Source organism: Carcharodon carcharias, assembly GCF_017639515.1.
Source record: "Carcharodon carcharias isolate sCarCar2 chromosome 29 unlocalized genomic scaffold, sCarCar2.pri SUPER_29_unloc_9, whole genome shotgun sequence".
In the NCBI taxonomy this organism is placed as follows: domain Eukaryota; kingdom Metazoa; phylum Chordata; class Chondrichthyes; order Lamniformes; family Lamnidae; genus Carcharodon; species Carcharodon carcharias.
In genome coordinates, this window is record NW_024470682.1 from 197,128 (window position 1) to 206,930 (window position 9,803).

At 47.2% G+C, this 9,803-nt stretch overlaps 1 protein-coding gene across 2 annotated transcripts in view; it reads left to right on the forward strand.

The window, feature by feature from the left end:
- LOC121274120 (myelin-associated glycoprotein-like) overlaps positions 1-9,803 on the forward strand; it is a 292,428-nt gene that overhangs the window by 116,444 nt on the left and 166,181 nt on the right. The window lies entirely within an intron of this gene.

Genomic DNA, 9,803 nt, shown 5'->3' on the forward strand with positions numbered 1-9,803 from the left:
AATGCACGCACACACAAACACACACACACACACACACACATACAGACAAACACTCGCACACACTCACACCCACACACAAACACTCGCACACACACACATACACACAAACCCTCGCACACACTCAAACACACATACACAAAAACACATGCACACACACACACACGTACACACAAACACGCGCACACACTCATGCACACACTCACACACACTCGCACACACGCAGGCACTAATGCACACTCACAAACTCACACTCACAAACTCACACTCATTCAGGCACACACGCACGCACTCACACACACACACATGCACACACATGCACACATACTCTCAAACACACACTCTTTTGCACAAATACTCTCTCTTTCACACGCACATACACGCACACACATACACACACACACTCTCTCTCACACATGTTCTCTCTCATTCCCTCTCTCAAACTCACAATCTCCCTCTCTCTCAAACATGCACACCAATCCCTCTCGCACACTCCCTCTCTCAAACACACACACCATCTCTTTCACACACGCCATCTCTTTCACACACGCCATCTCTTTCACACACACACAAACACATACACACATTTTCTCTCATTCATTCTCTTAAACACACACACTCCATCTCAAACACGCACAGCCTCTCTCGCACACTCCCTCTCTCAAACACATACACCCTCTCTCTCAAACACACACACACACACATGCTCTCACGCACACACTCTCTCACATACGCACTCCCTCTTTCGCACACACACTATCTAACACACACAGATTCTCTTTCTATCTTTCTCTCTCACACATAAGCTCTCTCTCTAACAAAGACATTCCCTTTCTCTCACACACAAGCTACCTCCCTCTCTCATGCACATACATTCTACCTCTCTTTTGCTCTCTCACACATTTTCTCTTTCTCTCTATCCTCTCTCGCACACATACACAGTGTCACTCTCTCACACACACATTGTCTCTCTTTCTCACACATGCACTCACTCTCTCTCTCTCTCTCCAAGACAGAAGGTTGGGGTTTTCAAAGCGTCTCAAGGTTTCAGCTCAAAACCCAGAAAGACTCTCCCCAGTGAGGGAGTGCTGAGGCAGTGCTGCACTGTTGGAGGGTCAATATTGAGGGAGTGCTGCACTGTCGGAGGGTCAGTACTGAGGGAGCATTGCACTGTCAGAGGGTCAGTACTGAGGGAGTGCTGCACTGTCGGAGGGTCAGTACTGAGGGAGTGCTGCACTCTCAGGAGGTCAGTACTGAGGGAGCTCTGCTCTATCAAAGGGTCAGTACTGAGGCAGTACTGAACTGTCAGAGGGTCAGTACTGAGGGAGTGCTGCATTGTCGGAGGGTCAGTACTGAGGGAGTGCTGCACTGTTGGAGGCTAAGTGCTGAGGGAGTGCTGCACTGTCGGACGGTGAGCGCTGAGGGAATGCTGCTCTGTCAGACCTGCCATATTTCAGATGATGTTTGAAATTAGCAACATGCCTCATGTATAATTATATATCATCAGCTCAAAATAAATAGATTATTCCTGTACGTTTCACTTTACTGTAAATTGTTTGCAGTTTCATTTCCTTAGAAACCAGGCTTGTGTGATCACTATTTTTAAATAACGTTCATAATAAAGATGCGACAATACACACGCACACAGATACACACACAGACTCACACACACACACACACACACACACACACACACACACACTCACACAGACACACACACAGACACACACACATACACACACACATACACACACACACACTCACACACACGCACACAGATACACACACAGATGCACACACAGACACACACACACACGCACACACATACAAAGACACACAGACACACACAGACAGACACAGACACATACACACACACAAATGTTCACACAGACACACACACACACACACACGTTCACACAGACACAGACACATAGACTCACGCAGACACACACACAAACTCACACATGTTCACACTGACACCCGCTCGCACAGGCAGACACACTCATACTCACACAGACAGGCAGACAGACAGACAGACACACACTCACACACACACACACACACACACAAGAAATAAAAAGTTAGAGTCCAATAAAAATTTAAAAGAATATATGATTGATACCTTTGCTTGTCTTTGAGGTGGAGATTGTTGAAGCTTGCAAAGTTGATTGGTTTCCTGTGGCATCCTTGTGTTGCTTTGATTCAGATTTGAACTTTGTTGAAGATGCTCTGTTAGCTTCAGAAAGAGAGAGGGCGAGAGATAATTTCTACTCTTTTCCAGCAGTGTTTTTGGGTGACAGCCATCTTTCTTTTTCCTCTTACTTTTTCATATATCTGCTTGACAGAACCTGTTGTTAAACTCCTGTCTGTATATTCCCAAAAGGGAATTCATTCAGCATGTCTTGCATTCATTGTTATAGGCCAAGTAATCCCATTTTTTGATCTTTGCATCTCTGAAACATTTGATGCATTTCAAGATATAAATCAACAGGAGATGGAGGCATTTCATCCTCCACAAGGGGTTTTGAATGATTGATGAATATCTGCATGGTGAGCAGGACCCATTACCTTTATAGACCTACAGTGATCAAAGCCCAGCACTTTGTATTTTTAAGGGAGCCCCTGTTTCAAGTGGACCCTGACACACCTCAGTGAGAGCTTTCATGCAATATGTCTGGTGCAATTCATTTGAAGCTTTCCAGAGAAGTGATCAAGTTTGCAGTATCAGCAATCAGGTGACTCGTGACAGCCATTTTCGATCAGTGCCTAATTTTGTACTTTTGAAAAACAGGTGTCCTTTAAACAGTTCAATACATTTTTAACACGTTGGTTAAGTTGAAGAAAGCTCTGTTATGACATAACAGATGGTAAATGCTGAACTGTTCAAATCCCGGTGGGAAACTTGAAACAACTGTCACAATTAATTTCCAACTTGTATGTTTTGAGATGTGGGCTTTGAATTCAGTAGTAATGAGATTAAGAGGTTTAACAGGTAATTCTGTTCACCTCAACAGGTTCACCACTTGTCTGATGCAGTCAGGAGAGGGAGATCATCTCTCCTCCAATCCTGGTAAACTGAACATTTCCAGAATTAGATCAGCTCCCTGAAGAGTCTCCAGTTAGTCATTCATCTGACAGGATTGACTCTACAACCCTGGGGACTCATTCTCCTGTAAGGAAAACACTTGCTACTCCAGTCAAATCTCTTCTGTATAGCATGATCTCTGGATGTCCCAAAGCACTTTACAATAGAGTTCACCCTTTTTTCAGTGTAAGAGGATTTTATAAAACTAAATTAAACATTGATTAACAAGAAAAAAATGATTTTTAAGCATACACATCTGTCTATAAATTACTACTATAATAACTTCTAAATCCCTTAATTAATTTAACTTCCATTTACACACGTCAAAATTAAAATGTTAGAGTCCGACAAAAATTTGAAAGAATATATGATTAATACCTTTGCTTGTCTTTGAGGCGTAGATTGTTGAAGTTTGCAAATGTTCAAAGTTAATTGGTTACCTGTAGCATCCTGGTGGTGATTTGATTCAGATCTGCATTTTGTTGAAGACGCTCTGTTAGCTCTGTTAAGGCAACAGTAAAACACAGAGATTTTAAATGTCCCAGGAACAGTAAACGATACTCTGAACAGTTGAATTCAAAGTGAATTCTCTTAACTTCAGTCCCTGGAGGCAGAAGCTTGGTACATGCAGGCTGAAGGCTTTTCATCATTGTAAGATCTTAAAATCACCAACCCTTACACACAGCCTTCACTCCTTGATACATATTTTCCCCTTTGAATGCAAATTCCCATTGTTTCCCTTTGTCTTTGGACTTTATTTTTGTAATAATACAAATCTCTCATAGCCCTAAGTTTTACCAGTAATCTTTGGCAAAAATAAGCACACTGTTTCTTATCTTCACCTGGCTCGGTGACACACTTCTCTCCTTCTTTGAAAACAATCTTGTTTGGTTTAATTTAAAATGCAAATTGCCCCCTTTACACTTCACATTCTAAAACTTCCCCATGTTTACCTAATTAACAGTTCAAACCTAACTTCTCTTCTTACATCAAAACACCTAGACCAGCTTCCTCTAATTCAAATAAGTCTCACACAAACACATCACAGACACATGTAGACACATAGACATGAACTCTATTTTACAATAAATTCCAATAACATTATGGAGATTATTATATATTCCTGACATGCTGTCACTCAGTCGCAGTTTCCTGTCATTGGGACATTATCTTTGTTTGTGTGTGTTTGTGTGTGGGTGTGTGGATGTGGGTGTGTGTGAGCGTGTGTGTGTGAGAATGTGTGTGTGAGTGTGTGTGTGTGTGTGAATGTGTGTGTGTGTGTGAATGTTGTTACAACTGGGTGACGGGGAGTGAACTGGCTCCCTTTCTATTCAACCCCCATGCTTGGTTGCAAAAAGGGTTTAAAATATAGTTTCCCCCAAATGCAATTTCCATAACAAGTCATACACACGCTCACACACAGGCACACATACACACGCTCACACACAGGCCCATACACACAGGTGCACACGCATACACACACAAACGCAAACAAACACAGACAAGCACAGACACATACCACACTGACACCCACACACAGACAGGCACAGACACACACACACACTCACACAGGAAGGTACACACACACACACACACACACACACACACACACACACACACACACACACAAACACACACACAGATATCAGAGGTAAAATAATTATGGAGTCCAATAAAAAAATTAAAAGAGTTATTAGCTTATACTGCAGCATAGTTTGTGAAGGTTGAAGCTGTTTTAAATTAGTTGGTTCGCTGTAGAATCCTGTATTTCTTCTGGCTCAGACTTGCACATTATTGAAGACATTCTGTTAGCTTCAGACAGAGAGAGAGAAAGAAGGGGGAAGAGAGAGAGAGACAAGGAGAGAGGGAGAAATCATTTCTGTTCTTTTCTAGCAGGGTTTTTAGATGACTGCCATATTTCTTTTACCTCCTCCTTTCTCTTATATCTACTTGGCAGAACCATTTGTTAAACTCCTGTCTGTATATTCCTGAAGGGAATTCAATCAGCATGTTTTGCATTCATTGTGATAGGCCAAGTATTCCCATTTTTTATCTTTGCATCTCCAAAACATCTGATGCATTTCAAGATATAAATCAACAGGAGATGTGGGTATTGCATCCTCCACAGGGGGTTTTGAATGGTTGATGATTATCCGCTTGGTGAGCATTTCCTACTGTTTTGATAGAACTACAGCTGATCAAAGTCCAGCACTTCACATTTCAATGCCTTCCTTTTAAGAGTGTCCCTGTTTGAAGTGGACCCTGACACACCCCAGGCGTGGACTTCCATGCAACAGGTCTGCAGTGCAATTCATTTGAACCTTTCCAGAGAAGTGATCAACTTCACAGTAACAGCAAAAAGATGACTTGTGTCAGCCATTTTTGATCTGTGTACAATCTTGTATTTCTTTGAAAAACAGGTCACTTTTAGACAGTACAATACGTCTTTGGTCTTTAAGTTAAGTTGTAGGAAGCTCTTAATCTCAGTTTGCTGTCATTGGGATATTGTCTTTTTGTGTGTTTGTGCATGTGTGTGAGTGAGTGTGTGAGTGAATGTGTGTATGTGAGAATGTGGGTGTGTTTGTATCTGTCTGTAAGTGTGTGAGCGTTTCTATGTGTGTTTATGTATGTGTGTGTGCATGTCTGTGTGTGTAAGTGAGTGTGTGTGAGTGAGTGCGTTTGTGTCTCTGTGTATGTGTGTATGTATATGTGTATGTGTGTGTGTGTCTATGTTTGGGAGAGAGAGAGAGAGCATTTCACAGAGTGAAACCTCCCTGAGTGTGGCCGGTGTGTTTAACATTTAAGCCACACAGACAGGATGTGGTTAAAAGGTGAAACCACAAGGAGTGAGTGTCTTTCCCAGTGACTGTCTCTCTGTGGGTTTCCTGTGGGTTTCTGTGAACTGCCTGTGGTTTTAAAAAAAATCTTCCAACCCCACATGCACGGCATCAGATAAGGATTTGGAAGCTGCAGCTCAGAGAGTAACTAGTCCCCCGAGAATTCACAGCCCCTCAAACACAGATCAACAGCATTAATCCTGACCGTCAGCCCACTCACTCATTGCCTCTTGTCTCAGACACTAGAAAGTGGAAGTTAAGGCCAGATTTTCACTCCCGGGTCGGGGGACACAGAGACGGCAGAATTCCCGACTCCAGCAACTCCACCTCTAAACATGTCAGTCCCAGATTCCGATGTGTGGCCCGGGGGTCGGGAGGTGTGGGTGGGTCGGGCATGGTGGTGGTGGAAGGGGTGGTGGTGGGGGGCGGGCGTGGGTGTGGGTATGGTGGGGGAGGGGGTGTGGGGGTGGGGGTGGGTGTGGGGGTGGGGGTGGGGATGGGTGTGGGGGTGTGGGTGGGAGTGGGTGTGGGCTGGGGGTGGTGGGGATGGGGGTGGGGGTGGGTGTGGGGGTGGAGGTGGGGGATGGTGTGGGGGTGGGTGTGGGTGTGGGGGTGGGGGTGGGGGTGGGGGTGGGTGTGGGGGCGGGGGTGTGGGGTGGGGGTGGGGGGTTGGGTGTGGGGGTGGGGGTGGGTGTGGGGTGGGGTTGGGGATTGGGGTGGGGGTGGGGGTGGGTGTGGGGGTGGGGTTGGGGGTGGGGGGTTGGGGTGGGGGTGGGGGAGGGGGTGATGTGGTCTAGAATAGCAGTCCGACTGGGTGACCCCGGAGCGGTGAGGGGTCAGGGGAGGGTCCGGTGGGGGTCGGGTCCCTCGGGCACCGATAAAAAGCGGGGCCTTCAGAAAGGCCCATTTGAGAGGTGGGTGGTCAATGGTGAAGTCCCTGTGCCTCGGGGGAGACGTCGTCGTCTTGTCAGGCGAGTGTCCGACTGTAAACTCTGTCCGCCTGTTACCTGAGCCTGGAACCTTCGGCCCATCATGGGCTTTCCCATCAATGGTGAAGTCCCTGTGGGGGAGGGGCAGTCCCTTGAGTAATGGTGGGGACAATGGACGAGCTTCTTTATGTGGGAGGGTCTCCCCAGGGATTGGCTGAGAGCAATTGGGAGATGGGAGGAGCTTATGAGAATCTGTTTTTACACAAGGAGCGTCTGGCGATGACCCCGCCCCACACAGGGGCAGCCCTGGTTACATGGCCACGCCCCCCAGCTGCTCTGTCATTGGCCACTTCCTCACCCTCATCCCTTCCAGAATCTTCCACACGGACAGAGGCTCCTCCTCCCCCTCCCCCTCCTCATCCCCCTCCTCATCCCCTCCTCATCTCCCTCCTCATCCCCTCCTCATCCCCTCCTCATCCCCTCCTCATCCCCCTCCTCATCCCCTCCTCATCCCCTCCTCATCCCCCTCCTCATCCCCTCCTCATCCACCTCTTCATCCTCCTCCTCATCTCCCTCCTCATCTCCCTCCTCATCTCCCCCCTCATCCCCTCCTCATCCCCCTCCTCATCCCCTCCTCATCCCCCTCCTCACCCCTCCTCACCCCCCTCCTGATCCTCCTCCTCAAGCCCTCCTCATCCTCCTCCTCAACCCCCTGCTCATCCCCTCCTCATCCCCCTCCTCATCTCCCTCCTCATCCCTCTCCTCATCCTCCTCTTCATCTCCCTCCTCATCCTCCTCCTCATCCCCCTCCTCCTCATCCCCTCCTCCTCATCCCCCTCCTCATCCCCCTCCTCATCCATTTTGCAAACGAACAGAAGCTTCAACCTCCTCCGCGACCTCCATCACCTCGAAGCACCAGGGTCACCATCACCTGCAAGTTCCCCTCGCAGCCACACACCACCCTGACTCGGAGCTATACCGCCATTCCTTCCCTGTCACTGACGCCATTCAGCCCTATCGAGCCTGATGCACAGGAACAGGAAGAAGCCATTCAGCCCCTCTAGCCTCCTTCTCTATTTGACTAGATCACGGCCGATCTGTATCTTAACCCCAACCACCCGCCTCGGTTCCGTGACCCTTAACCCCCCCCGACCCAACAAAAATCTGTCAATCTCAGTTTTGAAATTTAGAATTGACCCCTCCCAGTCTCGACAGCTTTTTCTGGGGGAGAGAGTTCCAGATTTCCACCCCCTCTTTGTGTGAAGAAGTGCTTCCTGACATCACCCCCTGAACGGCCTGGCTGCAATTTTAAGATTCTGCCCCCTTGTTCTGGACCCCCCCTCACCCCCACCATCGGGGGAAATATTGGTCCCAGGACACTGGGGATAACTGCCCCACCCGACACTGTACCCACCCCCTACACTTCACCCAAAAAGTGTCCATGGGGTTTTTGACATCCATCCGAGGTGTCCACTCTGTGCCTGTTCCAGGATCTTGAGGCTCAAGACCCAACATTGGGTTCACTTTGAGCCTATCCAATCGGGCACAGGGACTGTTCCCACAAACTGCCAGGACCTGTCTTAAGGCTATTGTTCCCTCTCGGCATGAGAGGGATGATGGGTTGAAGGTCATCTTTCACCCGAATCCTGTCTTAACAACATTGTAAACGCAGTAGGAAAAATCCCACTGGCCTCTTGTATCTTAACAACATCGTAAACATGACCTAAAGAATCCCCTGGTCTCCCCTGAGTGTTTCTAATATTGTAAACACAGTGGGCATATTTCCTCCAGCCTCTGAGAGGTAAAACTATGACACTAGAGCACCGCCATTGGCAGGAGGGTGTAACTACAGTGTGACATGTTTACATGGGAATGTTACATTACAAATGAAGGTATATGATTGTAAATAATGAAAAGGGCATGTGATAACAGGAAATGGTGCCTTGGAGAATGGAATTATTCACCAGAGAATGGTATTTCATTTGAAAAAAAATTACAGAAATGTCTGAGCATTTTAATTGCTTGTTTTTTATATTCATTTATGGGATGTGGGTGGCACTGTCTAGGCCAGAATTATTGCCCATCCCTAATTGCCCTTGAGAATGTGGTAGTGAGCTGCCTTCTTGAACTGTTGCAGTCCATGTGGGGCAGGTACACCCACAGTGCTGTTAGGGAGGGAGTTCCAGGATTTGGACCCAGTAACAGTGAAGGAACGGCCGATATATTTCCAAGTCAGGATGGTGAGTGACTTGGAGGGTAACTTCCAGGTGGTGGTGTTACCATCTATCTGCTGCCCTGTACTTCTAGATGGTACTGGTCGTGTTTTGAAGGTGCTGTCTAAGGAGTCTTGGTGAGTTCCTGCAGTGCACCTTGTAGATGGTACACACTGCTCCTACTGTTCATCGGTTGTGCAGAGAGTGGATCTAGCGGGGCTGCTTTGTCCTGAGTGGTATTGAGTTTATTGAATCTTGTTGGAGCTGCACTCATCCAGGCAAGTGGAGAGTCTTCCATCACGCTCCTGACATGTGCCTTGAAGGTGGTGGACAGGCTTTGGGGCGTCTGGAGTGAGTTACTCACTGCATGATTCCCAGCCTCTGACCTGCTCTTGTAGCCACAGTGTTTTTGTGGCTAGTCCAGTTCAGTTTCTGGTCAATGGTAATCCCCAGGATGTTGATAGTGGGGGATTCAGCAATGGTAATGCCATTGAACATCAAGGGGCGATGGTTAGATTCTCTCTTATTGGAGATGGTCATTGCCTGACACTTGTCAGAGCAAGCCTGGATATTGTCCAGGTCTTGCTGCATTTGGACAAGGACTGCTTCAGTATCTGAGGAACTGTGAATGGTGCTGAACATTGTGCAATCATCAGTGAACATCCACACTTCTGTCCTTATGATGGAAGGAAGGTCATTGATGAAGCAGCTGAAGATGGTTGGGCCGAGGACACTACTCTGA